The sequence below is a fragment of the Neovison vison genome, chromosome 11 (assembly GCF_020171115.1).
Source record: "Neovison vison isolate M4711 chromosome 11, ASM_NN_V1, whole genome shotgun sequence".
NCBI lineage: Eukaryota > Metazoa > Chordata > Mammalia > Carnivora > Mustelidae > Neogale > Neogale vison.
This window is the reverse complement of record NC_058101.1, coordinates 82549286-82564365: the sequence shown is the minus strand read 5'-3', so window position 1 is coordinate 82564365 and position 15080 is coordinate 82549286.

The window sequence follows — 15080 nt, the reverse complement described above, 5'->3', positions numbered from 1 at the left end:
GCCTGCTTTCTTAAACCACCCCCCAAATCATCTAACGAAGCTTAAATTCTATAATCAGTCCTCTTTATGCTTTCTTACAAGACATCCCACAGTTCCTTACTGTGTATGTTTTCTTTTCCTGTAGCATGCAGTAATCCCAATTTATTCAGCTACAGGTGTGTGTCTGGTGGTCTCTGGCTGGATGGCATTGACAATTTTTCCTTTTAATAACCACAAGTAAAAGGATTTAAATGCCTGTAGCATAGAGCAATAAGAAGGACGCTTGGGGACCTTGAACAAATTTATATTTAATGTCTCTGTTAGTTTTCTCATTATTAAACTTAGGGAATTGGACTTAGGAATGAATTTTATGGTCATTTTCAGCACCAATATGATCTGGATATCTGTGTCAGACACTTACCAATGTTAGGAGTGTATGGAACAAAAATAATTAATGTGGAAATGTTCTCAAACTTCCTATTTTTCCTAGCCCAGCAAAGAGAGTTCTGGAATTACCAATCCAGTTTCTTCCCTGCTCCCACCTCTTTATGAAAAATCTCTGCCTTTATGGGAGATAGGCTAATACACTGAACTAGAGGGGGAAAAAAGGAGGTTGGGGATGGAGGAGATTTTCTGGGGATCACAGAGGATAATAGAGAGAGAGAGACATTAGAATATCAGAAGTAAGAGATGAGAGGAAGCAGGGAGAAGAGGAAGATATTGTGTAGATCATGTATTTGGATACCCTTTGTTGCCTTCAAAAAAGAAGCAAGTAAATAAGTAGGATTAATTATTAAATAACTTGAGTTGTTGAATTATGGTTTCTGAAGGGAGATCTAATAAAAAACTGAACGATGTGGGCTTGAATTTATTAAGATTACAGGAGTACATTTCTTATATGTAAAAGAGAACCCACCAAAGAGGGAGCTTCTCTTCTGGAAGGCTTTCCATTTATTTAGTAAAGGAAAGAACATTTCCAGCAGAACCCAGGATTTATCCACACACAACTACTCCAGATATGCAATTGGAAGGACCCATAGGGGGCAAACCCTTGAGTAGGTGATAGTGAGAATATGCTTAAACAGAACTGGGTGGAAAGGGCAGAAACCAGTGTCATTTGTTGAAAGGAGGTCATTTGTTATCTACCAGGCAAGGGATTCATGAGGCTTAGTTAATTAAAGCTTTTAGTCTGCATGGAAACCCAAAGAAGCTAGTCTTTGTCAGATCCAAGTAGTAGGGTGACTAGCCATCCTGGTTTGCCCATGATTGTGGAATTTCTGGGGATTTGGAACTTCCAGTGCTAAAACTGGGACAGTCTTTGACAATCTAGGATCATCTAGTTAATACTCCTCTTTCTTCACAGCCTCAGCTTCTCTTCATCTTATCATTCCACTGTAGGCTGAGCACTTTTCTCTAACATGTTCCTTGTATAATAGATCTCTGCCAGATAATGGAGTCCCTGACTGGAAGAAATCCTCAGATGTCATGAAGTCATCCACTACCTCCTAGTCATCCAAACCTCCTAGGAGGTTTCATTTGGATGGTCCATTCACATCATCTGTTCCCAGTGGCAGGCTGGGCACGGGTATCTACATATAATGAAAAATCAATCCAGTGCTCATATCTGTATTTTATAATCCTTACTATTTGCCTTTGAATTTCTTCCCTCTTACCCAGTTTTTTTCTTCTTACAAGTTATTATGGGATTGAAGAAAGGTGTGGCTGCCAAGTCTTTTTGCAGGAGAATTATGAGGGTGTCCTAGAGTTTAGAATTGCAGAGATCTTAATATTTAGCTGGAACTATGGTTTGGGGGTAAATACTGCTTTGTATTGGAACATTAAAATAAAAATTTCCCAGGAATAAGGGCCTACAACTGAGAATTCAGTGTTTATGGCATTCCTCCAAATTGCTGTTAGAATATAAGGAGATTGACTTGTCTGGTTCTTTTAAAACATTTTCTAAAAATTTTTAACTGAGGTATACTTCTTATTCAATACTATTTTAATTTCAGGTATACAACATAGTTATTCCAAAATTATATACATTATGAAATGCTCACCACAGTAAGTGTTTTATCATTTGTCACCATACAAAGTTATCACAGTATTATTGACTGTATTCCCTATGCTGTACTTTTCATTCTTGTGAATTATTTTATAGCTGTAAGTTTGTACCTCTTAATCTTCACCTATTTTGCCCATCCCTACCAACCATCAATTTATTCTTTGTATTTATGAGTCTGTTTCTGTTTTCTATTTGTTGTTCATTTGTTTTGTTTTTTTAGATTCCATGTAAAAGTGAAATGATACTGTATTTGTTTTTCTCTGACCTTTTTCATTTAGCATAATATCCTCTAGGTTCATCCGTGTTGTGAATGGCAAAGATTGCTTCTTTATGGATAAGTAATATTCCATCATAGATAATTATGTATGTATGTGTATATATGTATATTACATCTTCCTTATCCATTCATCTGCCAATGGACACTTAAGTTGTTACCATATTTTGGCTATTTTAAATAATGCTGCTATAAACATAGAAGTGTGTATATCTTTTTGAATTAGTATGTTTGTTTTTTATTCAGATAAATCCTAGAAGTGGAATTACTCATATGGTATTTCTATTTTTAATTTTTTGAGGGAGCTGCATATTGTTTTCAACAGTGGCTGGACCAATTTACATTCCTGCCAACAGTGTATGAGGGTTTCCTTTCCTCCAAATTCTCATCAACACTTGTTATTTCTTGTTTTTTTGATACTCACTATTCTAACTACTCTGAGGAAATATCTCACTGTGGTTTTGATTTGCATTTTCCTGATGATTAGGGAGCAGGAGAAGCAGGCTCCTCACTGAGCAGGGAACCCAATGTAGGGCTTGATCCCAGGACCATGAGATCATGACCTGAGCTGAAGGCAGATGCTTAACTGACTGAGACACCTAGGCATCCTGTGAATGAACCTTTTAAGGTACTGTTGAATTTGGTTTGCTTATATTTTGTTAAGGATTTTTGCATTTGTGTTGATCGGGGGTAGTTGCAATTTTCTTTTCTTTTTTTTTTTTTAGTGTCCTTGTGTCTTTTTGGTATCAGGGTAACTGAACTCTTGTTTGTTGGGAGTTTTTTGATTATGGATTCAATTTTGTTATTAGTAATCTGTGTGTATAGGTTTTCTATTTCTTCCTAATTCAGTCTTGAAAGATCATGTGTTTCTAGGAATCTATTTATTTCTTATAGGCTACTCAAGTTGTTGGCATATAATTTTCATAGTAGTCTCTAAGAATCCTTTGTATTTCTGTGGTGTTGATTTTTACTTCTCTTTCATTTTTTATCTGAGTCCTCTTTTTTTTTTTTTTGATAAGTCTGGTTAAAGGCTTATCAATTTATTTTTTCAAGGAACCAATTCTTAGTTTCATTTGTCTTGTCTCTTTCTTTCTTTCCTTCCTTCCTCCCTTCCTTCTCTTGTTTCTATTTCATTTATTTCCACTCTGCGCTTTATTATTTCCTTCCTCCTACTAGTCTTTGGCTTTGTTCTCCTTTTTTCTAGTATGGTTAGGTATCAGGTTAGATGGCTTATTTGAGATTTTTCTCACTTCTTAAAGCAGTACTGTATCACTATAAACTTTCCTTTTATAATTGTTTTTGCTGCATCCCAAAGATTTTGAACCATTGTGTTTCCATTTTTATTGGCCTCCAGGTATTTTTTTTTAATTTCCTCTTTGATTTCTTCATTGACCCACTGATTTTTTTAGTAGCATGTTGTTTAGCCTTCACATATTTCTATGTGTTCCAGTTTTTTCTTAAAATGGATTTCTTTTTGTTTTTTATATATATTGAATACATATTCAATATATATAATTGATATATATTGAATACATATTCAATATATATAATTGATATTATTTTTATATATGTATAATATATATAATTATATATATTGAATATATATTCAATGGTGGAATGATTACAAACATATTTTGCTTTGCTGATCAGGTTGAAATTACCAATATGCAAGCACTTTTGACCTATAAATGGTCAGGGGATTGACCTATAAAATTGGTCATGGGTTGACCTGAGATTTCAGTGCTCCATGACTTGGGCCACAATTAGTTCATGACAGTTCCAACTTTACGATGAACCAGATTGTACTTTCATCATGATGAAGTGACTGTCTATGTCTGCTTTAATGTCTTTTGCCTTCTGTGTGATAAAGGTAGTATAGTTTTAGGTTTCTTTTTATTTGCATTTGCTTAACATACCTCTATTTGCATTTGCTTAACATACATTTTTAAATTCAATTAATTAATTTATAGTATATTTTTAGCTTTAAAGGTAGAGTTCAGTGATTTGTCAGTCTTATATAATACCCAGTGTTCATTACATCATGTACCTTCCTTAATGTCCATCACCCATCCTCCCATCGCCCTCCCCTCCAATAACCTTCAGTTTGTTTCCTATGATTAAGAGTCTCTTATGGTTTGTCTCTCTCTCTGATTTGAAATGGATTTCTAGTTTCATATCATCATGGTTGGAAAAGATGCTTGATATGATTTCAATCTACTTACACTTATTGAAACTTATTTTGTGGCCTAACATGTCATCTCTCCTGGAGAATGTTTCATATGCACTTGAAAAGAATGTTATTCTGCTGTTTTGGGGTAGCATGTTCTATATATATCTGTTTAGTCCATCTGGTCCAATGTATCATTCAAAGCTACTATGTCTTTGTTGACTTTCTGTCTGGATGCTGTCTCCACTGATTTAAGTAGAGTGTTAAAATCCCTTACTGTTTTTTTATTATTGTCCGTTTTCCCTTCATGTCTATTAATATTGGCTTTATATATTTAAGTGTTCCTATGTTAGGGGCATATTTGCAATTGTTATATCCTTTTGTTGGATTAATCTCTTTCTCATCATGTAATTGTTTTAGAGTCTGTTTTGTCTGATAGAAGTATTGCTACCTTAGTTGTTTGGGTTTTGTTTTATTTTGCTCTTTGTGGTTATTTTACTTCCATTTACATGGGATATCTTCTTCCATCCCTTCACTTTCAGTCTGTATGTGTCTTTAAGTCTGAAGTGAGTCTCTTGTAGGCTGCATATAGATGGGTCTTGTTTTTTAATACATTTGGTCATCCCGTGTCCTTTGATTAGAGCATTTAGTCCATTTATATTCAAAGTAATCACTGACAGGTATGTATTTATTGCCATTTTGTTAATTGTTACTAATTTTTGAGGGTTTTTGTTTGTTTGTTTGGTTGGTTGGTTGGTTGGGGTTTGTTTTGTTGTTGTTTTAGTTCCTCTCTATTTCTTTCTTCTTTCACTCTCTCCCCTTATGGTTTGATGATTTCCTTTAGTGTTGTGCCTGGATTCCTTTCTCTTTATTTTTGTGTATCTATTATAGGTTTTTGTTTTGTGGTTACCATGAAGTTCACTTATACATACTATATACTTAGCATTCTATATTAAGTTGATAGTCACTTACGTATAAACATATTCTAAAAACACTTTTTAACTCCTCTCCTCCATGTTTTATATATGTGATGTCATATTTTACCTCTTTTAATTTTGTGTACTCTTAAATATTTGTAGATATAATTGATCTTACTACCTTCATATTTAATGTTCATACTAGGTTTATAAGTGATTGATCTCTACCTTTACCATATATTTGCTTTTATCAATGAAAAATTTTCACTTTCCTAATTCTTTTCCAGTTATGACCATTTCTCTTCTACTTAAAGAAGTTCTTTTAACGTTCCTTATAAGACCAATTTAGTGGGTGATGAAATTTTTAAACTTCTGTTTGCCTTCAATTCTGAATAATAACCTTGCCAGGTAGAGTATTCTTGGTTATAGCTTTTTCTTTTAAACATTTTGAATATATCATACCACTGTCCTCTAGCCTGCAAAGTTTTTGCAAAAAAATTAGCTTATAGCCTTATGGGGTTTCCCTCGTACAGACTATTTAATTTTCTCTTACTGCTTTTAAGATTCCCTTTTTATCTTTAATTTTTGCCATTTTATCATTATGTATCTTAGTGTGGACCTGCTGGGTTCATCTTGTTTGGGGTTCTCTATGCTTCTTGGACCTGGATGTCTGTTTCCTTCCCCAGGTTAAGGAAGTTTTCAACTACTCTTTTGTCAAATAAGTTTTCTAACCCTTTCTCTATTTTCCTTCTGGGGCCTTTATAATGAGGATGTTACTATACTAGATATTGTCCCACATGTTCCTTAATATATCCTCGTTTTTTAAAATTCTTTTTTCTTTTTGCTTTCAGATTGGGTGCTTTCTACTACCTGTCTTCCTGATCACGGATCCATCCTCTACTCATGTTACTCGATCCCTCTAGTGTATTTATCACTTCAGTTATTGTATTCTTCAACTTTGATTGGTTCTTTTTTGGTTTTTTTCTATCTCTGGTTAAGTTCTTATTAAGTACATCCACTCTTCTCTCAGATCCAATGAGGATCTTTATGACCATTAGTTTGAACTCTTTATCAGGAAGATTATTTCTCTGTTTCATTTAGTTCTTTTTTTAGGGTTTTGTCTTGTTCTTTCATTTGAAGTGCATTCCTCTGTCTCTGTGTCTGTTTCTATGTTTTAGGTACATCAACAATGTCTCCTGGACTTGAAAGTTGTAGTCTTTTTTATTTTTTTTTTTAAGATTTTGTTTATTTTTCTAAGAGAGAGGTGGGGGTGGAGGAGAAAGAGCACATGTCGGGGGAGGGGGGAGGGAGAGGCAGCGGGAGAAGAAGACTTCTTGCTGAGTAGGGACCCCAATGTGGGACTCAATCCGAGGACCCTGGGATTATGACCTGACCCAAAGGCAGATGAAAACTATAGTCTTATTTAGAAGGTGTCCTGTGAGGCCCATTAGTACAGTCCCTCCCGGTCACCAGAACCAAGTGCTCCGGTGGTATCCCCTGTGTGGGCTGTGTGCCCTCCTGTTGTGACTTGGCTGTGACTGCTGTGGGTGCTGTGGTGGGCAGTACTGGCCTTCAGTGAAGCTGTCTGCAATGAGTGGCTGCAACTTTTAGAGGTGCACTGGTGGGCAGGGCTAGGCCCTGGTGTGGCTGGCTGAGAGGCCCAGCTGTAGCCACTGTATGCACACTGGTGGACAGGGCTAGCCCTTAGCCCAGGTATCTGCAATGACTGGCTGTGACTACTGCAGGTACAGTCATAGGCAGGGCTGGCTCCTGGTGTTCCTGGCTGAGGGGCCTAGATGTAGCCACTGCAGGCACACTGGTAGGCAAAGCTGGCCCTTGGTGTGGCTGGCTGAGAGGCCCAGGTCTAGCTTCTGCAGATGTGTTGGTGAGTGGAGTCTTCCCCTGGTGCCAATTGCCAAGAGGTTCAGTGTAACTGTTGCTATTGTGCTGATGGGCAGCAGTGTTGCCGCCCCCCCCCCCCCCCACCACCACATGGGACAGAAGTTGCTTTGGAGAGGTTTTGGTTCTGGCTGAGCTGCCCACTGGGTGTTCTGGCTGAGCTGCCCACTGGGTGTGGCAGAGCACTAATGGGAGAATGCTGGTGCCAACTGAGTCTGCCTACCAGGTGTGGTAGATTGGGAGCAGCTTTGGAGAGTGTCTGCTGGGGCAGATCCACAAGGAAATGTTAGAGCGGGCTAAGCTGTGCTAGCAAGGTAAATAGAGTGTGTCAGAACTGGCTCCCACAAACGTCTGGCTAGCTAGACTGAATGAGGGTAAGAAAAATGGCACCCTGCACTTCTGTTCCTGGAAAAGGCTCCTATAGATCCCTGCCCCTCTGGCACATACCCTAAAATTAGTAAGTAAATTTTCTTCACAAATAACTCAAACAATTTTCAGACGGTTACTGTTGTGTTGGGTGTTTGACTGAATGATACAGGGTGCTGGCCCTTTAAGAGTAGAGTTTTGGTTTCCTACAGCCTGCTGACTTTAAATAAGTCCTGCTGGAATTAAGCCCTGCCTATTTTCAAAGTCAAACATTTTGAGGGGCTCATCTTCCCAGTGCAGGTTCCCAAGGCTGGGAGGCCCAATGGAAGGCTTAATTCCCTTGCTTCTCAGGGAGGACCTACGTGCCTGTGGTATCAGGCACACTTGTGTGCTGCAACACCTGAGATTTAGTTCTCTACTGTGCCTCTGCCCCTCCTACCATTCTCAATGTGGCTTCTTCTTTATGTCTAGCTATAGAAGTTTTGTTCTGCCAAGTCTTCAGGTCATTTTCAGAGAGAGTTACATTATATGTAGTTGTTGTCTTGATGTGTTTGTGGGAGGAGGTAAGCTCAGGATCCTTCCTCCCCTGCTCTTATCAGCCTGTCTAGTTCTTAAATAAGAAAGTTGCTGACATTTCAGATTCTGTTGGTTTCACTTAGACATGGCTGAATTTCAATCTTTGGCCGGTTAATTCTTTATATTTGCTTTTTTCTCATATCCTACTAAGATATATGTATAGATCTCAGTAACTCTTATGGATCAGGAAATGGAATTCATTTTGTTTTTGTAAATATATTGTCCTTTTCTGGCTCATTCAGGGTAGACAATCTATATAACCAGATAGCCAAACTGATATGGGTCCCAGTTACTTACACTATAGAGAACTGGTTCAGATACTCTATTTGTCAAATTCTGGACCCTAAACTTTGGCTCAATTTAAGATTTCAGACACACACACACACACACACACATACACACACACATATATTTGTTGTTTCAGTTAGATAAGTTGTTTTGCCCCAAAGTTATAACTATTACATGCCCACTATGGCAACATTTGTAAAGTACAGAAAAATGATAGGAAAAGGAAAAAATTACTCTGATTCTGCCTAGAGACAATGACTGATTTTGGTGGTGTTTTTTTTTCTCTTCCTTTCTACTTTCTTATGCATTTTTGCTTACTTCACATATTATAGTATTGAACCCTAGTTTTTTCACTTGAATTATAACATCAGCATTTTTCCATCTTACCACAACCTCTTTTAAATAACATGTTTAATGGTTGTATAAATTCCATAGAGTGCTATAACATTTCAGGTAAGACACAGCTCGGTGGAGGATACTACAACATACATAGAGTCAGCTTTGGTTTTGTTTCCAAATTAGTAAAGCAGGAATATAAAATCTTATGCATAGCAAGAAGTAATCAGAAGATGGGAATGGGTGTAGTATGTTTCAGCTTAGCTTCTCTTGCTCTACTGATCCAAATGTAGCACATAGAATCAGCTGACACTCTCTAATAGGTCTCTAGTTCTGGAAGGTTTCACATCTTTTCACCACACATTTGTTTCCTTGGAAGAATTTACACCAATAAACCATGCACTTTTGTTGAAGATACGACAACACTGAACTTTCCTAGAACCACACTCAACAAGAATAAGTGGTATTCTTGTCTTGGAGGCTATGTCTCAGTTATCAACTTATTGCCTTGCAATTACAAATTCACTTTGTTGACTGTTCGGAGAAAAAGGAATTAGGCCCTTTAAATAATTTTTCTTTACCAGATGGTACCATGTTAAGCTCTGTCAGTAGAGAGTGCTTGAGAGACATTGCAAGAGAAAAAAAAAAATGCTTTCTACTCTGGGCTGTTCCCTAAAGAGGCTCTTGCAGTGCCTGTGGCTTCTGAAGCACCTGGCTCCTGCCATGCCTGGTAGCCAGCAGCAACCAGTGGCCAGCAACTTACCCTTTTACCTCATCTTGCTGGTTTTATAGTGGAATGCCTTCAGTGAGACATCTCCCTCAGAACAGCTTCCTAACATCCTAGAGAATATAGTTCTAGCAAGTTCCAGAGAGTAGATTTCCAATAAGTTTGGTTAACATGACACATGGCAATTTCTTTGTTATTCACCGAGCCTTGACGGTGCCTTTGCCAGTGAGTTCTGGATTTCAACCCTGGTTGGCGAAGACTTGTGTCCTTCCTTGGCACTGTATCTCAGCCCTGAGGGGTAGGGATGCTCCTTATTCCCATATTCTTTAGAATTATTTTTACTTCTTAGTAGGCAATGGTTTTTTACTCCAGTCTCCTAATATAGTTTAAACATTCCTGTTCAAATCACCATACTGTGTTTTTCTCCTGATTGGACTCAGGCTGATAAAGGGGAGAGATTAGAGTGAGAGGCCAAGTATTTCTGTCTCTACCTTTCTAGTATGATGGAAAAGCCCTTTCTTTCATTAGTCTATTCCCTGACTCTTAGCCTTCCTGAGCCCCAAATTCCTCATTTATAAAATAGTGTTAAAAATGGTATCTGCCTTGAAAAACCATGAGAGACTTAACTATAGGAAACAAACTGAGGGTTGCAGGAGAGGGGTGGGTGGGGGGATGGGATAATTGGGTGATGAGCATTAAGGAGGGCACATGATGTGATGAGCACTGGGTGTTATACACAACTGATGAATTATTGAACACTACATCTGAAATTAATGGTGTATTACTATATGTTGGCTAATTGAATCTAAACAAAAAGTCACAGGGTTCTTGTTTAAAAGAGATAATACATATAAATTATTTGAAACATTGCTTGACACATAATAAGTACTCAATAAATGTTATCTGTCATTACTGTTTACTCTGGGTATATCTGACATAGATTTTGGTTGGAAGACAACAAGTACAAATCCAATTATTAACAAAAGCATATACCAGAGTTTACTTAACCATTCCCACATGGTAGATATTTAGTTACTTTTACTATTTTACTATAGTAAATAATGCCATGATGAACATTTTTATATATAAAACCAATTTACTCTCTGCTTTTTTCTTAATGAGGGGAGATGGAAAGCCATTTAGTCTTAGGGAATTGCCTCATTAACAGGAGTTATGGCCTGACCCAGTAAGAGAAATAGAATTAGAAAGTATAGGATAACTCATCTTGAGAATCTCAATGACTGATTTTTGCCAATTTCTCAAGAACCTCTTTCTGATTCTACTTCTTAACTTGTGACAAAATTGTTTTTTTTTAATATCTTATTTATTTATTTGAGAGAGGGCAAGCACAAGCAGGGGGATTGGCAGAGAGAAAGGAGAAGCAGGCTCCCCGCTGAGCAAGGAGCCCAGTGTGGGGTTCAATCCAAGGACCCTGGGATCAGGACCTGAGCAAAAGGCAGACCCTTAACCAACTGAGCCACCCAGGTGCCCCCAAATTAAGTTTTTCTTAAAGCAAAGTTGAGATATCATAATTCTAGACTTCAAATTACATTACAAAGCAGTAGTCATCAGAACAATGTAGTACTGACATAAAATTAGACACATAGATCAATGGAATAGAATAGAAAACTCAGAAGGGACCAAAACTATATGGTTAATTAATCTTTGGCAGAGAAGGAAAGAATATCCAATGGGAAAAAGATGGTCTCTTCAACCAATGGTCTTAGGAAAACTAGACAGCTACATGTAAAAGAATGAAACTAGACCACTTTCTGACACCATACACAAAAATAAACTCAAAATAGATTAAATACGTAAATGTGAGACCTGAAACCATAAAAATCATAGAAGAGAGCATAGGCAGTGATGTCTCTGACATAGGCCACAGTAACATATTCTAGATATGTCTCCTGAATCAAGTGAAACAAAAGCAAAAATTAACTACTGAGACTATATCAAAGTATGAGGCTTCTGCACAACAAAGAAAATAATCAACAACACTAAAAGAGGTAAACTACAGAAGAGGAGAAGATATTTGCAAATGACATATCTTATAAAAGGATTAATATCCAAAATATATAAAGAACATACTACTCAACACCCAAAAAACAAATAAGCCAATTCAAAAATGGGCAGAAGAACTGCACAGACATTTCTCCAAAGAAGACAGCCAAATGGCCAATAGACACATGAAAGAAGTTCAACATTACTCACCATCAGGGAAATGCAAATCAAAACTACAACGAGATATATCACCTCACTCCTGTCAGATTGGCTAAAATAAAAAAACACAAGAAAACAGTGTTGGTGAGGTTGTGGAGAGAAAGGTATCCTCTTGCACTGTTGGTGAAAATACAAACTGGTGCAACGACTATGGAAAACATTATGGCAGCGCCTCAAAAAATTAAAAATAGAACTATCCGATTATCTAGTATTTGCACTACTTATCCCCAAAACACAAAAACACTAATTCAAGGGATACGTGAATCCTTGTTTATGGCAAACATTATAAACAATAGCCAAATTATGAAAGCAGCCCAAGTGTCCATCAATAGATACATGGATAAAAAAGATGTGCTACACACACACACACACACGAATATTATTCAGCCATAAAAAGAATTAAATCTTGCTGTTTGCAATAACATGGATGGAGCTAGAGAATATAATGCCTAACAAGTCAGAGAAAGACAAATGCCATGTGATTTCACTCATATGTGGAATTAAAAAAAAATAAAGGAAACAAAGAGAAAAATAGAAACCAAGAAGCAGACTCTTAACTATAAAAAACAAACTAGTGGTTACCAGAAAGGGGGAGAGTGGGGAGATGGTTGAAATAGGTAATGGGGATTAAGCATTGGGTGATGTGTGGAAGTGTTGAATCACTATATTGTACACCTGAAACTAATATAACACTGTATGTTAACTTCCCTGGAATTAAAAGAAAACAGAACAAAACTAAGTTTCCCTTTTTTGGGAAATAACAGTATCTAATACACAGTCAATCATCTTGTCATAGTTCTTAGACTGCTTTTGGTTATAAGTTAGATACCTTGGAAGTTAAACATTTTGAGTTAAACAAATCAATATTTATTAAATTGTCAAATTGTTCAGAAGTTAAACAATTTTGAAATAAAATTTCAGAAACAATAGTATGGGACCTTAGGCAATTTATTTTAACTTCTATCAGCTTTAGAACAATTCTTTTGGTTTTTCTGAGACACCATTACTTCACAAGTAAAATAGAGATAATAATGCTTTGTTAATTCATCAATTAATTCATTTATTCAACAGTTATCTATTGAGTTCTTTCTATGTGCAGATGCTCTTCTAGGTGCTTAGATGCATCAGTGAAAAATAAAACCTCTTCCCCAAAGGACCTTATATTATAGTGGGGTTGGTAAGGAAGGAGAAAGATAATAAATTATAAACATAATATTTAAATAAATCATATGGCATGCTGGAAGATGATAAATGCATAAAAAATACATAGTTGGAAAATAAAGGAAAAGAAGGATCAAATATGTTTGGAAGGATTTGCTTTTTATTTGTTTTTTGGATCTGTTAATAAACACAGTTTGTTCTTTTTTTAAAGCTTTTATTTATTTGAGAGAGAGAAAGAGAACACAAGCAGGCAGAGCAGCAAGCAGAGGGAGAGAGAGAAACAGGCTCCCTGCTGAGCAGAGAGCTCAATGCAGGGCTTAATCCCAGGGTCCTGGGATCATGACCTGAGCTGAAGGCAGATGCTTACCAGGCACTGTCAGATTTTGTTCTTTGTTGAAAGAATGTACTGTATAGAGCATGTTCCTAGAAACTATAAAATGTATTAATAAATTTGCCAATCTAAAGAATGCTAATGTAATAGATAATTCACAATTGTTTTTTTATTAGCTTTCACTAGAAAGGTTTGGCTTTTTGAAAGGATAATTAGGGTAGGCCTCCTTGAGGTAGCATTTGAGCAAAGATTTGAAGCTGTGTAGCGATATGGGGAGAAGTGTTCTAGGTAGGGAGGAGAGCAAGTACAAAGACCCTAAAGGTGCAAATAAGTCAGGTATGTTGAGGAACAGTAAACCCACTGTGGTTGATACAGAATGAGTGAGAAGGAAAATGATAGATAACAAATCTGAGATCATGTTAGACCTTCTAGGCCATTGTCAGAGCTTTGGTTTTTACTCTGAAATGGAGAGTCATGGAGGGTTTTTCACAGAGAATAAATGTGATTAGACATATTTTATCAGAGCTATGCTGGCTCTGAGTGAGGATAAACTCAGGGGGTAAAGGGTTTTATTGCAACTCCCATCTCCTTCCTGTTCCTTGCCACATGGTGGAGACAGCATGGCAATTGAAAACATGGGCATGTGAAGGGGTTTAGGAAGCCATACAGTGGCATGGGCTAGGTTTGGAGACATATAGACTGTGGGCCAGCAGCAGAGAATACTGCAGAGAGTGGGTAATTTGGAGGTGGTAGGCAAAAAGACGCCAGCATGGCGGAGGATTCATTATATTGAGCAAATTAATTACTTGCATAAGTAAATATACGGAGGATAATAGGAGCCAAGTATCACTGTTATAGGAGGAATATATGAGTATAGAAAGTGGAAAGGCTAGTAGGAACTCTAAAGTGTTGGATTGGAATCAGAGATATCAGAATGAACTCATGGTCTCAATTTCTCTCACTTTCTCTGTGTGTGTGTATGTGTGTATCTGTCTGTGTGTGGCTGTGTGTGTCTGTGTCTGTGTCTTTGAGTATACACATACAAATCTCTTGCTCTGTCTACTGAGAGGGCTTAGAGGCAATGGAACCCTAGGAACAACGAGTACAACAAGCACCCAGATATTGGTTTCTTAATACTATCCTGTACTAAAAGAAGCCAGGGTCCTTGAAGAAATGACCAACAGCTGATTCCAGGGTGAGGGAGATGGAAGGTGTAAGATGGGCCTGAAATATCTTCTTATGCTATAAAATAAGGAAATGCTCAATGAATATGTGGACATTTCAAAAGGACATGGGGCTCCCACTGGCCAAATCAGGGACAACTTAGCTTTAAAAATATGATAATGAAAGATTACAACCCACTGAATAAAGTGGGAATTCATGAGTCCTTGTAGAGAAATAAATAAATGAAAAGGGAAAACTTGTCCTTGCTGTAGAATGCCAACTAAAAAAATGTAGAGGGGATCATGTAAATAGAGAATCGCCATTTGGCAACCTTCACAGATATGGTTGATTTTGTGAAGATTTCAAAAGGAACAGGGCATTTTGATATAACCTAAGAATAGCTCCCCATAAAATATCAATCAATTACAAAAGGAAAAAAATGAAGTTAAGTGGAATAACCTGGCATATATCAACATGACTGAGTGACCAAGCTTAGCATCACCATTGTTGTAAGGATCAATGATGTGTGCTTTTTGATGTGATGGACCAAGAAGAGCATGGCATTGTTTGTTGGAGTTTTTGCCAAGAGCGAATTGCCTGAGTCTGA